Raw genomic sequence first — 19,763 nt, forward strand, 5'->3', positions numbered from 1 at the left:
AATTTAAATACCACTGAACATTGAAGTTTCAATCCTCAGTAATATTTAGAATAGTTTTTTTAATTACTTCGAAATTTTACCCAGTCATCGCTAACAATACAAGATCATGTATTAAATAAATGTATCTAATAAAGTGTTCCATTCAGAATTATGTACAGATTGCAAAGTGCAAGAGAAAACTTCCCAAGTTGGACAAAATACACCAGATCGTAGATAGAAACGTTGCTAAAATAACACCCAAGACGAAAACAGTATTCTGAAGAATCCAAATAATATGAATAATGAATCTGCATCTCTAAAATGAAGAAACGTAAAAAACATTTTAGTTAAATATTTCAAAATAGAAACAGATTTATTTTGTTATTAAAACAGCATTGAATATTCATTTTGAATATCATTAATAAATGTTTTGGATATTTTAAATAAAAATCAGCATAAATTCAATTTTACAACATGAAATGTATTTTTTTCAAATTTGTTTTATATTTCCAGAACAATTTGAAATTTATGAGATTGTCTATCATAATACACTTCACTGCATTCACTTTTTCTGGATACATATGCAAGCAAACATGGGAGAGAAACCACATTTTTGTGAAGTATGTGGTTTTTCTTTTGCACGGAAGTCAAATTTGCAGAGTCATATGAAGAGACATGGGAGAGAAACCATATTCTTGTGAAGTATGTGATTCTTCTTTTGCATGGAAATCAAATTTGTTGAGTCATATGACAACACATACTGGAGAAAAACTTCATTTTTGTGAAGTATGTGGTTCTTCTTTTGCACAGAAGTCAAATTTGTTAAATCACATGAGGAGACATACGGGAGACAAACCACATTCTTGTGAAGTATGTGGTTCTTCATTTGCATGGAAGTCAAGTTTGTTGAATCATATGAAAACACATACTGGAGAGAAACCACATTCTTGTGAAGTGTGTGGTTCTTCTTTTGCACAGAAGTCACATCTGTTGACTCATATGAAGAGACATACGGGAGAGAAACCACATACTTGTGTAGTATGCTGTTCTTCATTTACACAGAAGTCAAATTTATTGCGTCATATAAGAACACATACTGAAGAGAAACCACATTCTTGTGAAGTATGCGGTTCTTCTTTTGCATGGAAGTCAAGTTTGTTGAATCATGAAAACACATACTGGAGACAAACCACATTTTTGTGAAGTATGTGGTTCTTCTTTTGCACGGAAGTCAACTTTGTTGAGTCATATAAGAACACATACTGGAGAGAAACCACATACTTGTGAAGTATGTTGTTCTTCTTTTGCACAGAAGTCAAATTTGTTGCGTCATATAAGAACACATACTGGAGAGAAACCACATTCTTGTGAAGTATGTGATTCTTCTTTTGCATGGAAGTCAGGTTTGTTGAGTCATATGACAACACATACGGGAGAGAAACCCTATTCTTGTGAAGTATGTGGTCATTCTTTTGCACGGAAGACAAATTTGTTGGATCATGTGAAAACACATACAGAAGACAAACCACATACTTGTGAAGTATGTGGTTCTTCTTTTGCATGGAAATCCAGTTTGTTTAATCATATGAAAACACATACAGGACAGAAACCACATTCTTGTGAAGTATGTGGTCATTCTTTTGCATGGAAGACAAATTTGTTGAATCATGTGAAAACACATACGGGAGAGAAACCACATTCTTGTGAAGTATGTGGTACTTCTTTTGCACAGAAGTCAAATTTGTTGCGTCATATGAAAACACATATGGGAGAGAAACCACATTCTCGTTAAGTATGTGGTTTTCTTTCGCAAGGAAATCAAATTTGCTAAATCATATGAGAACACGTCTGAGAGAAAGACCACATTTTTTTGAGGTTTGTGGTTCTTCCTTTGCACAAAAGTTAATATTTTTGCCTCATATGAAAACACGTACGGTAGTTTTATGGAGCAAGAAGGAGAATGTAGCGACTGTAGTTGAAGTAAGCGTCCCTAATGATGCTGGCCTTAACAGAGAAGTGAGGGAGAAAATAACAAAATACCAAAGACTTATGTACTACATGAAAGAAACTAAAATCTTAAAAAGGTATCAATCATAGCTGTCATTATAGGAGCAACCGGGCTAATGAAAAATAATTCTGTCTGGTTAATATACCTGGTGAACAAACCACATTTTTGTGAAGTACTTGGTTCCTTTGGACAGAGGTCAGATTTATTGCATCATATGCTAACACATGGGAAATAATATTTCATGCTCTTCCAAATTCCATACCTCAAAATTGTATACCAGCATCACAAAGCAAGAACCAGTAGGACAACCTCTATCACATAGTCAGCCAACTATTTGGCACAAGACCGTCTTACAAATATGACAAATTTATATATATATGATATGCAGATTTTCAGCATTGGTTCCTGCCTAACTGTGCATTGAAGTTGCCACCGACAATAATAATTTTATGTTTCGGAATAGATATGATTAGAAAATGGAGAAAACTATTTAAACAAAATACTAGATTTTTATATACAACATATACACCATTGACGATGACTGTACGATTCCTACAGCTATGTGCTTAGAAAATTAGAGTTTTATGTATGACATAGACAAGAAACTGTAATCTTTAGAAAATCTGTATCCCAGTAATTATGGGAGGAACTTAAATTAGACAAAAATATTTTGAAAACTACCTGGCAAATATACCTGGTGAACCAAGTGCAAGAGAGATTTGCATAAAAAGAACATTTGTTGTGTCATATGCAAAAATATACTGAATACAATAGAACATACAAATATTTTTGTATCTCTTATAGAGTTCAAGTGTGTGCCCCAGGTAAGGAGCCCATTGATTTCTGAGTAGTTCGACTTATCAGGTTATTTCGACACTCCGTTTTTAAAAACTTCCAATTCAAAAATTCACCATTTTCTTATTAAAACTTGCAACTCCAAAAATTTCCACTTTGTTTTCAAAACATCCAAATCCACAAGACACCCTGTTTTCAAAACATCCAAATCCACAAGACACCCTGTTTTCAAAATATCCAAATTTACTAGACACCCTGTTTTCAAAACATCCAAACCCACAAGACACCCTGTTTTCAAAACATCCCAATCCACAAGAGACCCTGTTGTCAAAACTATTAACTCCACAACTAAACATTCTGTTGTCAAAACTATTAACTCTACAACTTGACATTCTCTTTTCAAAACGTCCAACTCCAAAATTCAACACATTTCAAGTTTACTTACACATGCCTACATACGTAGCACATTTTCTTTTAACTCGTCCTCTATTCTGTACACGTCTTTTTTAATTCATCTGTTTCTTTTGCTTGGAAATGGCGACATTCTGCATTGCTGTCATGACCGTTACCCATAAAATCAATTGGATGTTACCATTTTAAGCTTCTTTTATATTCTTGTTACACAACCGACCCTTTGAAGCACGTAAACATGCTAGTTAAGTAAGTTTCTATTTTCCCTACAAAGACAAATAAGAAAAACTAAAATGCCATAATTTTGTAATGTATGTGGCTTTTCTCTGGCGAGAGAAAATAATATGATCCTTTGATTTAATTAATAATATTCTTTTAAAAAAACATCTTTTTTATTCTTATGTAAATCTTAAAAATGAAAGAACATACAACTTTTATGTCGAGGTCATGTCTTAACAGTTTTTATGAAATCAGCTTTAGACAAACATGTGAACAACCATTATAGTCCTATTTTCTACTTTTTGTTACACAACCGACCCTTTGAAGCACGCGCATAAGTAAGTTTTGATTTTCCCTACAAAGTAAAATAAAACCTGAAAATATTTTTTGTAGATTAGCTCTTCTGTTTATATGAAATCAACTTTAGACCCACATGCAAACAAACAATTGTACTGTTTTGAGATTTTGTGAATGTCTAGCATCTGGTAGTATGTTCCATTCACAAATAATACAATTTTGAAAAAGTTAAAAACCATATTTAGGTATTCTTGTTATATGTGTGTTGGTATTCTTGTTATATGTGTGTGTGTTGGTATTCTTGTTATATGTGTGTGTGTTGGTATTCTTGTTATATGTGTGTGTGTTGGTATTCTTGTTATATGTGTGTGTGTTGATATTCTTGTTATATGTGTGTGTGTTGGTATTTTTTTTTTTTTTTTTTACAAAGGCATCACCACATTATCAAGGCCCAGAGGCCACTCAAGGATAAGGGTTAAAGAGTGTACAGTAGAAGTTGGTCAATATAGTAATCATTAGTAATGAAAATTTGGTAAATTTAATAACTTATATGGAACGGCTCATCAAGAACTTATTTACTTTAGACTTGAACAAAACCATATTGTAGTCAGCCGGAAAGCAGGAAAACGGAAGACAATTCCACAGGCGTGCAGTTCTAAGAAAGAAGCTTTGTTCATGGAATCTACGTTTAGGTTTAGGCACAGATAAAGAGTGGGGGAAATTATTGATAGTGTTTACAGCTAGACGAGTGTTTCTTGTGAAAGTTTGGCGAGGGGGGACCATAGATTGAAGCTCAGTTGAACACTTTCCATGAAAATAACGATACATCAGAGACAAACTCGCAACATCTCTTCTGTGAGATAGAGGTTGCAAGGAGGAGAAAAGGACATCTCCTACGAGGCTACGAAGTCTATTTTGAACTCTATCAAGGCAGGACAAGTTCTTTCTAGCAGCTCCTGCCCAGATGTGGCAACAGTATTCCATCCTTGGACGTACCTGGCTCTTATATAGATAGAGAATAGCATCAGCAGTGAGATATCTACTGGATCGATAGAAAGATCCCACCATTTTTCCAGCGGCCTTGGCAACAGATTTGATATACGTGTTCCATTTAAGATCAGGAGTAATGGTCAAGCCCAGAAGCTTGTCAAAACTTGAGGCCTCCTGAAGACGAGAGCCATTCATTTCAATTGATGACAAATGTGGATTAGAATGTTGATGATGTAAAGAGAGAAGCTTGGTTTTAGATGCATTAAAAGTAACCAGCCACTCCTTTCCCCATTGTACTACGTGCTCAAGATCAGAGGAGAGAGAATTGGAGAGAACTTGCTCGTTTACTGTCTTAGATGTGGTACCATAAATGGTAGTGTCGTCAGCATAAATGTCTACAAATGATGTAAGGATATGATTTGGAAGATCATTAATGTAGATCAGGAAAAGAGTTGGGCCCAGGATGGATCCCTGAGGGACACCGGCATTAATATTGTGAGCTTCTGATTTTTGCCCCTCAACTACTACTCTTATGAATCTATCAGAAAGAAATGATTTAATAATTGAGAAGACTTTTCCAGCTATACCATAGCTAGCAATCTTATGAAGTAAACCTTTATGCCATACCCTATCAAAGGCTTTAGATATGTCAAGAGCAATTGCCCTAGAAAGATTGCCACCGTCGAGAGATTTGCTAATCCTATGCGATATAACTGTAAGGACATCTGCTGTAGATCTAGCAGAACGGAAACCATATTGAGTGTCACTAAGAAGGTTATTTTTGTTGAGATGTTTGATTACTTCTGTATTTAATACAGATTCTAGCAACTTACTCATGACGCACAGGAGACTTATTGGCCTGTACTGAGAGGGGGATGAGCGATCACCTGAATTCTTAAATACAGGGCATACTGATGAGATTTTACAGGGAGATGGGAAACTATTCTCCTTAAGACAACGTTTAAACAGTTTTGTAAGTATGGGCGCTAGTTCAGGTGAAGTTTTTTGAGTACTATAATTGGAATACCATCAGGGCCAGTTGCTTTACTGGAATCAAGGTTTTTGATTAGCTTGGCAACATCACGTACAGATATACGTATATCACATAGCGTGTTTTCTGATACAAGAGGAAATATTGGGGGTTGGCGGTCTTGGTCGCAAAGGGTAGAATTAGCTGCAAAGTTCTTGACAAAGAGTTTGGCTTTGTCTGATGCTGACGAGATTACCTCAGATCCATTGATAATAGTTGGGATGGAGCACACTCTTCTGTTCAGGATTCTGTTTGCTATTTGCCAAAACTGGTGGGAACCAAGCCGCTGCTCAGCTACTTTGGACTTAACAGATTGAGCATACAACTCTCTTGCGTTCCTTATTACTTTCTTACAATGGTTGCTGGCAGTCCTGAAAACGGCTTTAGTTTCCATACATCTATTACGTTTGAAGCAGTGGAAAAAGTGATTTCTGTGCGCAATGGCAGCAGCACATTCTGGAGAGAACCATGGCTGGCTGTTAGGTTTTTGCTGAAATTTTTTAGAGGGTATGAAATGGTCAATACCTACAATTAACCATTCAGTTAGGTCTAATACTATAGAGGACACATCCTTTTTAAACATGGAATGCAGAGGTAGATCAGATATAAATGTACGGAAGCTATCCCAGTCAGCCTTAGTGTATCGATATACTGTACGATGAAGAGGTACGTCTGGGGACTTATTACATTTCATTTTTATCTTAATTGATACAACAGAGTGGTCGGAAGATCCAAGAGGCGACAGAACAGAAACTGAACATAGTTCAGGGCAAGTTGTGAGAAAAAGGTCTAGTAGGCTCGCATACTGGCCGTCATTATCGGGCACACGGGTAGGTTCCTGAACAATCTGAGTGTTATATGTGTGTGTGTTGGTATTCTTGTTATATGTGTGTGTGTTGGTATTCTTGTTATATGTGTGTGCATTATTTTGTTAAAAATCTGTGTTACTTTCTCCTGCAAAATCGATAGAAAAGAATTTGATACTTTGATTGTGAATAATTTAGAATAATTTACTTTTAAAAACAAAGTTTTTATTATCGTGTAAATCTTTAAAACCACCCAAAGGAACATACATGCCGAGTTCATGGTTTAATAGTTTATTATTTTGTTTTTAATTTAATACATCTCAATAAAACGTCCAGAAGCGAAAATGTGTCAATATGCATATTTTACCAAAGTAGTATTCACTCTAGGTGTGTTAAACCGGTATCCACATTTATAGAAGTTTATTAGGCTTCAGTTTTCAAAAAATATATGTAAACTATAAAAATCAAGAGGTTGAGCCAGATCAGCAAATATCATACTGATGCCCAACACACATTGAATATTTATAAAAGGTACAAAATATAAAGCGGTCAACTGTTAATTCATGAAAAACAGAGACAGTAAAGATGGAAAGGGAAAGGGTTGAATTGCAAAGCCTGAGACAGAAGAAGAGAAAGAGGGAGAGAGAAAAAAATTATCGAAGGAGAAAGAAAAAGAAAGAGGCAAGCGGTTGAATAGATGGGCGGAGTTTGATGTGATTAGGTCGTTCATCAAGATGAGTATAAAATATAGAAACTAAATAATAATAAAATATATTCCCAGCCTCAAAGACAAAGGTAAAGATAGAGAATGAGAGAGAGGGTGAGAGCGACAGAAAGGAGGGAGTGTGATAATTTAATCCATGTCAGAGGGAAGGTGTGGGGGGTAGCAGCATTGGGATAAATTAGGAGTAGTTTTTAAGATACGGCTTATCAAGGGAGATTAAGATACGTCCTATATCTAATTATAGGCAGGTGGACAAAAATTAATTTAAGACTGAAATAATAGAATTATAATGAGATATAAATAAACACGTATAAAAATATATAAATATTAAGTAAATGCTTAAAATAATCAAATAAATCAATCAACAATAAATAAATGAAAATCGATAGTTGAATAAGTAAGTAAATAAAGCAGTAAATAATGAAATAAATAAATAAATCAACAAATTAATAAACACGTGAAATATAAATAAAATAATTCATATGAATATAAAATATAAAGTATAAAAAGAAAGTGTAAAATAAAAAATAAAAATAATTAATTCAAAATTTAGTAAAATGATTAATTTAAAAATTTATTAAATTTAGTAAAACTATTCCTAATAAAATGGTTAATTGAATATTTGAGGAGTTAATATGGGATTGAAAAGATGTGAGAAGAATATATAAGTTTGGGAATTACATGGGTAAGAGTTAAAAGTCATAATAATCCAGGTAAATTTTATTATAAAAAATAAATTGAGGGTCAAGGATAGTGCATTGAGAGGTAAATACTTAAATTACTACTTTAGATTAAGGTATTCAATTGTAGGGTTAAATATACTAGATTAACTTGGGTTACAAGTTAGCATATTATAATATACGCACACAATCACTAGGGAAGATATACATATATACACACATACATGTGAAAAAATATAAGCACATATATACATGTACATAGATACATATATGTACAAACATATACAGCCACAAACAAAAATATACTAACAATACATAACAGATATATTCAAATGTATATGCGCACATATATAACAACGCCCATATATACACATATCAGAAGATTATGAGAAAAATTACTAGAAAGGTGCAAAGTGGTACAAAAAAACAACGTGTTTAAAAAAAAGATTTTAAACTTCGGACTTTACAGGTAAATTTCTAAAAAAACACTTATTTTTTGTTTTAAATTTGAATATATTATTTATTGATATTTACTCTTCAATTTGTGATATATAAAACTTTGGTGAGTAAATTAATTATTTACTTTGTAATAGCCATTTCAAAATGGGGGCGTGAATTAAAATACGTTTATATTCGGTTTATTGGAAAGAGCATAAAATTTCACATTGACCCTGAAAATATCGTAAAATTACAATCAATAGAAAATTTTGATAGATTTTTAAAGTTTAAAAATTGGTAAATACTGAACTCGTAAAATTCAATTAATATCATTACTGTTTTATAAAAACAATAATATTTCTATTACTTTTATACAACTTTAATAGTTTATTTTGGAAGTATAATCCATAAAGAAAATAAACAACCCACTTTTAAAGATGAAATTACGAGTTTTTATATTTTATTCTCAGTTTAGTGTAAGGGTTTCAAAAATTCCTACAAAAATTCTGATGCAGCTACCGCTCCCCATGTGGGGGTACCAAGTTGGTTAAAGGGAAAATTATTCCCAACTCGCATTTCGATAAAAATGCACTTTTGTAAATAATTGAATTCATATATATATATATATATATATATATATATATATATATATATATATATATATATGAATAGTATGAGAAAATTTATAAGAAAGTGCAAAATAGTACATCTGTCTATATTAAATTGCACAAGCATATATATATATATATATATATATATATATATATATATATATATATAAGGGGGTTGGAGTACATGGTGGGTCGGGCACTTAATGGTATTATTGAAAGAGGAGGTGGAAGATTGAATTGTATTCAGGTTAGAAATGAATTAATTGGTAAAAACTTGAACTAAAAAGTAAAAGATAAAAAGTAAAGTAAGTTTGGTAAAACTTATTAGAAAAGTGAAAAAAGTGGCAAAACTTTTTTGTTTAATTGAGAATTGGAGGCAATCATCAGAAATTTGAAATAAAAAGAAAATAATGGTCTTAATTGTCGATACAGAACTTTTGCTAGTATGCGTTAGTGCATTGCTTAAAAGCCATACACTGATTGAGAAGTCTCTGTTACCAACTTGACTGTTCATTCCACACCTTGCCGATGCCTTATGGAATAATGAATTTTGTAATTTACTGACAAATCAATTAAATCTATCCAGTGTAAAGTTTTAAAGTTGATCATTCATTTTTTTCAGTCTTTTTTGTTGGCTTTTCTCTTCTGAAAGAATATAAAAAATGATTTGAGTTTAAGTTTTAAATATAATATGTACTGTTTTAATATATTTTTAAATTTTTGATCAGTAGCGTATGTTCCAACGAAACCAAGTAAAAAATGATGTTAAGCTATTCATGAAGAACCTGATGTCAAGCTATTCATGAAGAAAATTGTCTGCACAGGACTTTTGCTAGTATGTGCTGGTGCCTTAGTTAATAATATATTTTGTAATTGTTTGTCAGAAATGTCTACTGTTATTGGCAGCTCACAAACTCCATTTACTGACAAATCAAATAAATTTGTCCAATGTAAAACTTTAAAGTTGATCACTGCATTTTTCAGCCTTCTCTTGGTTTGCTTTCTGCTTCTGAAATAATATAAAATATATTTTGATTTTAAGTTTAAATACAATCGTACTGCCTTAATATATTGAAATTAGAATGTTTAAAATGTTTCAATAAATTGTCACAATTAATTCAACCAGTTTTTTATGAATAAATATTAACTTACCTAATGATCAAAATTATTTTTATACTTTCTTCTCTCAATTCAGGATCATTGCATTTCACCATTGAAAATAAAACATTTGCATGAAACATTATATTGGATATTTTTTAATGTAATACTCTGAATCTCAATAGACTGCTTTCTAATTCTGTCAATAATTTCATAAATATAAGTTCGTAGATATTGGAATTTATGTCACACCAGCAAATAGCATAAACATTAACACTAAAATTTATCAAACTTTTTAGTTTGGTTGAAAGATTGTGTGGAAATGCTCCACGAGTCATTAGACACATGAACCTGATGGCCAATGTTAACCAACTTGCCTGGTTTAACGGCTCAATTTTCCACGATACAAATCAAGGGTTCACCTTACTTCTACAAATACCAATTGTATAGTCATAGAGAAGTCTTTGCTCACAAGTAAGGCTATCCATATCTTCCATTTTAAAGTGAAACTCCAGAGGATGCCGAATAGTTGAAAAAGATATTTGTAGTAAATTATGTTTAAATAGAGTTTTGAATGAAGATTTCTTTTTTTTTGTAAAAGTTGAACAAGTCCACCTTCACAGCCAGTATTCGCATTTCTATTGTCAACAAGAACATCCTTAATTGTGCTCACACTTTTAAATTTGTGTAAAACATCGGTCACTTGCTCCACAAGAACATTATCATTTGCAACAATATCAGGAAGACCTCTGTGTGTCAAATATTTAGTCTGCTTTGTGATTGTCAAGTGGTGTTCAGGTCCTTTATTTTTTTCAGAGTATTACTTCCATTTTCCTCAACTGATTCCTTGTAGAGTACTGTGTCCTTGTCTGTCCTCCCATCTACTCCAATGCAAAGAAGATTCTCTACATTTTTATTTTTTCATTGAATTTCTTTTAATTTTAGCTTTCCTCTATGCATTTTTCAATTATCCATATAGATATTTTTAGATCTATATTAGGTATAAGAAGACACATAGCCTTACATACAAGAGCAAAGCATTGGCGAGGTTGGATCCAAGATTAGACGATATACAACCTGAATAATTCAAGAGAATACCTTGGAATTGTTGTTAAGTTATAAGGTCATTTGGGAAGACTATCTGACTGTTTATAATTTTCTTCTTCATCAGTTGAAATAGAGGAATAGGAATGGAAAGAAACATCATCCTGAACATATGATGTTGAAGTTATTGGTGATGAAATCTACATATTCTTTTGTTGGTTTAATCTCTTTCCTTTTCTACGTTGTTATCTTTTAAATATTCACGGTTTTCCACAGAACCTGAAATATCAAATTTTATTAATATCAAAACACAGTTTAACAGATTAAATTAAAAATTATTTTACATGTCAAATAAAATTGAAAAATGGTTTTCAAAATTAATTATAATGTAGAAATAAATTTCTTTCAACATATGTACAATTTTTAAATTATTATGTTTGTCCCATTTCACAATAAAAAAATAACTTATTTTCTGTTTCAGACGGCAAATGCAGATGATGTGTTTAGTCTAACAATTTTCTTTGTTGCATTTTACATTAGTATTGCCACAGCTTAAAATGGGCAGCTTGCATGAACATGATGAAATTTCAAATAATGTATTCAACTTTTCCTTCCAGATTTTTTAACCATCAGGGAGAGATTTTCTATTTATTTGTTTTCTAAAAGCATATAATTTTCACAAATTGTTAACAATACTCATTTCATTTAACAAAGGCAAACAAGGATTGACAGGCTTAAGCAAAAAGAAAAGATTATTTCCATTAAAATCAAGTCGGGAACGACACGAGGAAATTCTAGCTTGATACTTTGCCTAAACGTTGTACTTATATTTAATAGAATACTTAATATTTAGTATAAGTTTTTTTTAATGGAGAGTAGATAATGTATTTTGTTAACTTGTAAGGTAATTTAGGAAGACTATATGTTTATAATCCTCTTCATCAGTTGAAATAGAAGAGTAGGAATGGAAAGAAACATCATCCTGAACATATGATGTTGAAGCTATTGATGATGAAATCTTCATATTCTTTTTTGGTTTAATCTCTCTTCTTTTCTAAATCTTTTTATGGTAGTTCTTTCTATTGGTCCAAGCTGGAACGTACACGTGGCCCCGAGTTTACGTCTCTGATCTCTGAACCTGAAACCAGATTTTATTAATATTAAAAATACAGTTTAACAGATTCAATTAAAAATTATTTTACATGTCAAATAAAATATTTATTTTAACTGTAGAAATTCATTTATTTCAACATTTGTACAATTTAGATATCATGTTTTTTCCCTTCAGAATGAATTAAAAACAAAATAACTTACTTTTTGTTTAAGAGGGCAAGTGCGGATGATATGCTTAGTCTGGCAATTTTCTTTGCTGCATTTTACATTAATATTGTCACAGCTAAAAATGGACAGCTTGCATGAATATGATGAGATATCAAATAATGTATTCAACTTTTCCTTCCAGCAGGGAGAGATTTCCTATTTATTGGTTTTCTAAAAGCATAAAATTTTCACATTGTTAACAATACTAATTTCATTTGTCAAAGGCAAACGAGGATTGGCAGCCTTCCAAATATCTATGACATCGTTTGCTATTCATTTCGAAATGTCAGAACAAGAAATGTGGGGATAAGTGTTCCTCAAAATATAACTGTATTGGATTATTGTTACTCTTGGTTCAAGCCCAACCGGCAGTTACCACATATAGCCGAGCAAATAAATTTAAAAAAATAACAAAATTTACTGAATATTTAAAAAAAAAATTAAATAAATAAAATAAACTACAACAACAAAAAAGTTCTCTTAATCCGAGGATCCGGGATTATTTATTGATAAGTTTGTTTGTATTTTTTAAGAAAATTCAAAATAAAGTTGTAAATTAATGAAATTAAATTTACTTAACACACAGTAGAGTTAAGTTCCAAGATTAACTCTTAAATCGTCTTTCCACTTTTTAAAATATAAACAAATTACAATAATTATAAAAGTTTTTCTTTACATAGTTGTCTATTTTGCTAAAGATATATACTATATATATATATATATATATATATATATATATATATATATATATATATATATATATATTCGAGTAGTTATAAGCTTCAAAAGACAATATTTTTCAGGCAGTTTCTGACACACCTACGGGAGCGGTATATATATTATTTTAAAAATATAATTAATATATATATATATATATATATATATATATATATATATATATGTGTGTATGTATATATATATGTATATGTGTATGTACAATTTAATAAAGACAGATGTACTAATAATATTCTGATATATATAATATATATATTATATATGTGCGTATATGCGTGTGTTAATTAAAAGGGTTAAAAATGGAAACAAATCGAACTTACTAAGGGAGATAATAACTTATACTTTTTTATTGTTACTTTTGACATACGAAATCTGAACAAATTAAAATTTATTTTTATATTTAAGCGTATTTTACGAACGAGCACCCCCCCGCTAGTTATAAAATAAAATGAACTTTCTGGTCCCTTCCTCCTTCCCAATGTAAACAGGTTTTTTGTGAAACGGAAAATGTAACTTGCGGTTAATTAAACTGCAGAAGTACCTCTTAATGGACCCCTCCAAAAAAAGAACGCTTTATCTTATCATGTGCTACAAAATAACATCTTCGTTACTTTTCTCTCTTTGTTTTCCCTCTCTGTCCTGCTCTAAGCAAATCTGACGACCTAGTCCACAAACTCCAAAATTCCATCATAACAAGTTTCATTAAAAAATACACGATTAAACCTGGATCTGAAACTTCCAACGTAGACCCCCACCACCATGTCTCCTTCTCTAACATCAGGGGTCTACATTCTAACCTTCCAAAGGTTGAAGCCCAATTACAGGAGACTAAACCAGACCTTTTTTTTTTAAAGCGAAACTGGAATTGGACAGACTATTTCCCTAAATGAGTTCGTAATTAAAGGATACTCTAACCTAACTTCAAATCTGACCCCCAAGATCGCCATGGGCATGGAATATGTGCCTATATAAAATATGGCTTTCCATGTGGTAGGGACATCTCCAGAGAAGATCATAACTTACCCTATATGTGCTTCCGAGTAGCACTAGCTCACACTACGGCATTTATATTTACTCTCTATCGCTCCCATAACAGCGGAGTTACTATCTTTAAAAGCATACCTGAGAAAATTGACCAAGTTCTATCAGCATATCCTTCAGCTAACATTCACGTATGTTGAGAATTCAATGTTCACAATGTGGAATGGTTGACCCACTCAAACAAGACCGATGATGAGGAGAGATTCTGTCATGATTTCTCCATTGCTTATGACCTCACTCAGATTGTTCACGAACCCACCCGTGTACCCGACAATGACGGCCAATATGCAAGTCTCCTAGAACTTTTTCTCACAACTTGCCCTGAACTATGTTCAATTTCCCCTCTGTCTCCTCTTGGATCTTCCGACCACTCAGTTGTATCAATTAAGATAAAAATGAAATGTAATAAGTCCTCAGACGTACCTCTCCATCGTACAGTATATCGATACACTAAGGCTGACTGGGATAGTTTCCGTACATTTATATCGGATCACCCTCTGCGTTCCATGTTCAAAAAGGGTGTGTCGTCTATAGTATCAGACCTGACAGAATGGTTAATTGAAGGTATAGACAATTTCATACCCTCGAAAAAATTCCAGCAGAAACCTAACAGCCAGCCATGGTTTTCTCCAGAATGTGCTGCTGCTATTGCGCACAGAAATCACCTTTTCCACTGCTTCCAACGTAATAGATGTATTGAAAATAAAGCCGCTTTCAGGACTGCCAGCAACCATTGTAAGAAAGTAATAAAGAACGCAAGAGATTTGTATGCTCAATCTGTCAAGTCCAAAGTAGCTGAGCAGCGGCTTGGTTCCCACCAGTTTTGGCAAATTGCAAACAGAATATTGAACAGAAGCGTGTGTTCCATCCCAACTATCATCAATGGACCTGAGTAAATCTCGTCAGCATCAGACAAAGCCAAACTCTTTGCCAAGAACTTTGCAGCCAATTCTGCCCTTTGCGACCAAGGCCGCCAACCCCCAATATTTCCTCCTGTATCAGAAAACACACTATGTGATATACAAATATCTGTATGTGATGTTGCCAAGCTAATCAAAAACCTTGATTACAGTAAAGCAACCGGCCCTGACGATATTCCAATTATAGTACTAAAAAAACTTCAATCAGAACTAGCACCCATCCTTACAAAACTGTTAAAACGTTGTCTTAAGGGGAATCACCCTGGAAAATCTCATCAGTATGCCCTGTATTATAGAATTCCGGTGATCGTTCATCCCCCTCTCAGTACAGGCCAATAAGTCTCCTGTGCGTCATGAGTAAGTTGATGGAATCTGTGTTAAATAGAGAAGTAATCAACCATCTCAGCAAAAATAACTTTCTTAGTGACACACAATATGGTTTCCGTTCTGCTAGATCTACAGTAGATGTGCTTACAGTTATATCTTATAGGATTAGCGAATCTCTCGACAGAGGCAACCTTTCTAGCGCAATTGCTCTTGACATATCAAAGGCCTTTGATAGGATATGGCATAAAGGTTTACTTCACAAGATCTCCAGCTATGGTATTGCTGGGAATGTCTTTTCAATTATTAAATCATTTCTCTCTGATAGGTTCATAAGAGTAGTAGTTGATGGGCAAAAATCAGAAGCTCACAGTATAAATGCTGGAGTCCCTCAGGGGTCCATCCTGGGACCAACTCTTTTCTTGATCTACATTAATGATCTTCCAAATCACATCCTTACATGATTCATTGACATTTTTGCTGATGACACTACCATCTATGGTAGCACATCTAAGACAGTAAACGACGAAGTTCTCTCCGATTCTCTCTCCTCTGATCTTGATCACATTGTACAATGGGGAAAGGAGTGGCTGGTTACTTTTAATGCATCTAAAACCAAGCTTCTATCTTTACATCATCAACCTTCTGATCCCCATCTGGCATCAATTAAAATGAATGGCTCTCGTTTTGGGGAGGCCTCAAGTTTTGACAGGCTTCTGGGCTTGACCTTTACTCCTGATCTTAACTGTAATATGTACATCAAATCCGTTGCCAAGGCCACTGGAAAAATGATCGGATCCTTCTATCGATCCAGTAGATATCTCACTGCTGATGCAATTCTCTATCTATATAAGAGCCAGATACGTCCAAGGATGGAATACTGTTGCCACATATGGGCAGGAGCTGCTAGAAAAGACTTGTCCTGCCTTGATAGGGTTCAAAATAGACTTCGTGGCCTGGTGGGAGATGTCCTTTTCTCTTCACTGCAACCTCTATCTCACAGAAGAGATGTTGCTAGTTTGTCTCTGATGTATCGTTATTTTCATGGAAAGTGTTCGACTGAGCTTCAATCTATGGTCCCCCCTCGCCAAACTTTCATTTAAAAAAAACGCAAAACATAAAAATGTGTTTGGTGCTTATGTTTTTTTTTCAAACCGCTCATGAAAACTTTATTTTTTTATCAATTAAAAAAAGCACCAAAAAACTATGTAAGATATAAAAAAAGTGGTTCATTTTTTTTTTTTTAACTTTCTTATTTGAAAGATTCTTACGCGATGTGATAAGACACTTCACTACGCCCGTTCGTACGCGAATGTAAGAAAAACATTACCGATGGCGGAGAAATGGCAGAAAATAGTCTCAAATTCTAGAGGTTCATACCATGACAACGGTAAATTTGCGGCGGGTTTGATTACCAGATTCATTGTTAGTGACCTCGAATACCACTAAAATACACATTAGAATGGTCGGTGTTCTATTGTAGCGTAAGGTAACATTTACCTTCTTTCTTTTTTGTATCAATATCTTAACACTTTACTTTATTATGTTTGATATTTGAGTCCCAGAATTAATTTAACTCCTACATTTAGCTGAATTTGTCAGTTTCTAACGGCGCCGTTAAAAAATTTTCATTATAACTTGTTTTGCACGTGTAATTTTAAAATGTAATCTTTCAAACACAATAAAGAATAATCGGCAATCTATTAAAAAAATACGAGAAGGTGGCTTTCAAAACTATGTTCACCTATTAGTTTCCGTTATTAAATTGCACGTCCAACGAATTAGAAAATTAATAAAAATGAAAATCTGTTCTCTCTCATGTAAATATTAAAATATTAAATAAACTAAAACTAATTTTATCCGTGATATTCGCCAAATAGATCGGCTTTCTTTCGAAATGATTTCCTTTTTTTTTTGTATTTTTCCTTTTCAATTTTGTTTTCTGTGAACTTGCTCTTCCGTTTGTCATCTTTAATGTTAAGTTGAGCTAGTAAAGTCATTCTTCCAACGTGATAACAGTTTTCATTATAACTTTTTTTTTCACTTGTAATTTTTTACATTTAATCTCTTTAATTCATTTTTTATCGTAAAGGTTAACTTTAGATTAATCTTTTAAACACAATGAAGAAATAATCGGAAATCTATATAAAAAAAAAAATAAAAATACGAAAAGGCGGCTTTTAAATCTATCGGTTTCCGCCATTAAATTGCACATGCAACGAATTAGAGAATTAATAAAGATGAAACTTGTAATCTGTTCTCTCTCATGTAAATATTAAAATGTTAAATAAAATAATACTCATTTTATCCGTGATATTCACCAAATGGATCGGCTCTATTTCGTCCTAATTTATATTTTTTTATTTTTCCTTTTCAATTTTGTTTTCTGCGAACTTGCTCTTCCGTTCGTCATCTTGAATGTTAAGTTGAGCTTGTAAAGTCAATCACATTTGAAAAATCGTTTCCTTTATAAAAGCAGATAAAATTAATCGAAAACAGATTATAAAACAAAAACGTAAGTATTACTACATGGCGCACGTATAGGTGTATCAGGATTTCTGGACAAGTCGCTATTGAAAACTTTTCATTAAATAGACTCTCCATGTATACAAACTTCTAACAATATGAAAAGGTAATTTCAAACCATAAATTTTTATTTCAATAAAATGAGGAGAGACCAAAATTTAATATCATAGAAGGTTTTGCCGAAAAAAATATACAATTTTTTTCCCCATCGTTTTATTAAAAAAAAAGTTCACGAAAAACAAAAAAAACGTAACTCGTGTAGATGTAATATATATATATATATATATATATATATATATATATATATATATATATATATATATATATATATATATATATTAGGCACCGCCAAAAATGGCCGCAAAATCAAGTTGTTGTTGTTTTTTAAAACTAAATTACATTTATTAAAATCCATTATTTCTGAGTAACTTTTTTTTTCCAGAAAGATAAAACCCTGAATTTTATCATATAGAAAACAGAATAATGTAAAACTTTTTCTACTATTTTTAATTAAATTTTAAATGTTAAATTTTCCCAAAAAGTTAACAATTGACATTTTTTGTCTTGCACAAAAAACGTACTTAAATATTTAAAAAAAAAAAGGTTTTTGAAATAATTAATTTATTTATTTATTGTCTAACTAAGATTTAGGATGATTTTCTAAGAGAATATGCAAAAATATTATAATATAAGTACCTGAATTTCAAATAATTCCACTTATTCATATAGGTAACCAGATATTTCGCGTTCATGTAGAGTCGAGATCGACTCTGTTTACGTTTGCGGATTATAAGAAGAAAACTATGGAAGACCAAACAGGCCAAAAAAACTTATTTTTCAGTGACGAAAATTTCAATGTATTATAAAGCTGAGGCTGGCCAGTACCAGATGGGTGACCATTTGTATGAGTTTGGTTTTTAATGTATATGTGTGTGGGGGCCAGACTCCCCAAAATGGGGGGGGGGCAATTTAAAGCAGAATAAAAAAAAATTATTTCAGCGCGTTTGGTCCACCGTAGTCGAAAGGCGGCAAACGTTTTCAAACGGGATCGAAAAAAATGATGCTATTTTTAACACAAAGGGCACAACATTTATCGAATTTTTTTTTTTTATATCAATTATTCAAAGCATGCCCTGTTTAATAATGGTCATGCATTATTCGGCTCGCTAAAAAAAAATTGTTAATTTATTTATCCAAAATTTTAAAATGGCTTTTTTCGTATAAATATTAAAAAAAAAATTTTTTTGTTTTGCTTAACTTAAATTAATTATTTTACTTAACATATTCACCGAATTTCACACTTCAAAACTCAAAAGCGGGATAATTAAACACAATCAAAGTTCTAGCAGTATCAGAATTTTTGTAGGAATTTTTGACACCCCTAACACGAAACTGCGAATACAATATAAAAATCTTGTAATTTCTCTGTTAAAAATGGGTTATTTATTTTCTTTATGGAGTATACTTCCAAAATAAACTATTACAGTTGTTTTAAAAGTAATAATTTTTTTTTTTTTTTTAAAACAGTAATGAATTTTCCGAACTCAATATTTTTCAATTTTTAAACTCAATATTTTTCAATTTTAAAATTTTAAAAATCTATCAAAATTTTTCTATTGATTCTATTTTTACGATATTTTCAGGGTCAATGTGAAATTTTATGTTCTTTCCAATAAACCGAATATATTTTAGACAAACGTTTTTTTTTTAATTCACGCCCCCCCCCCAGTGTCACCCATTTTCAACTTTCTCTTAAAAAGTAAATAA

Source organism: Euprymna scolopes, chromosome 46 (genome assembly GCF_053919585.1).
Source record: "Euprymna scolopes isolate OS-2025 chromosome 46, ASM5391958v1, whole genome shotgun sequence".
Lineage (NCBI taxonomy): Eukaryota > Metazoa > Mollusca > Cephalopoda > Sepiida > Sepiolidae > Euprymna > Euprymna scolopes.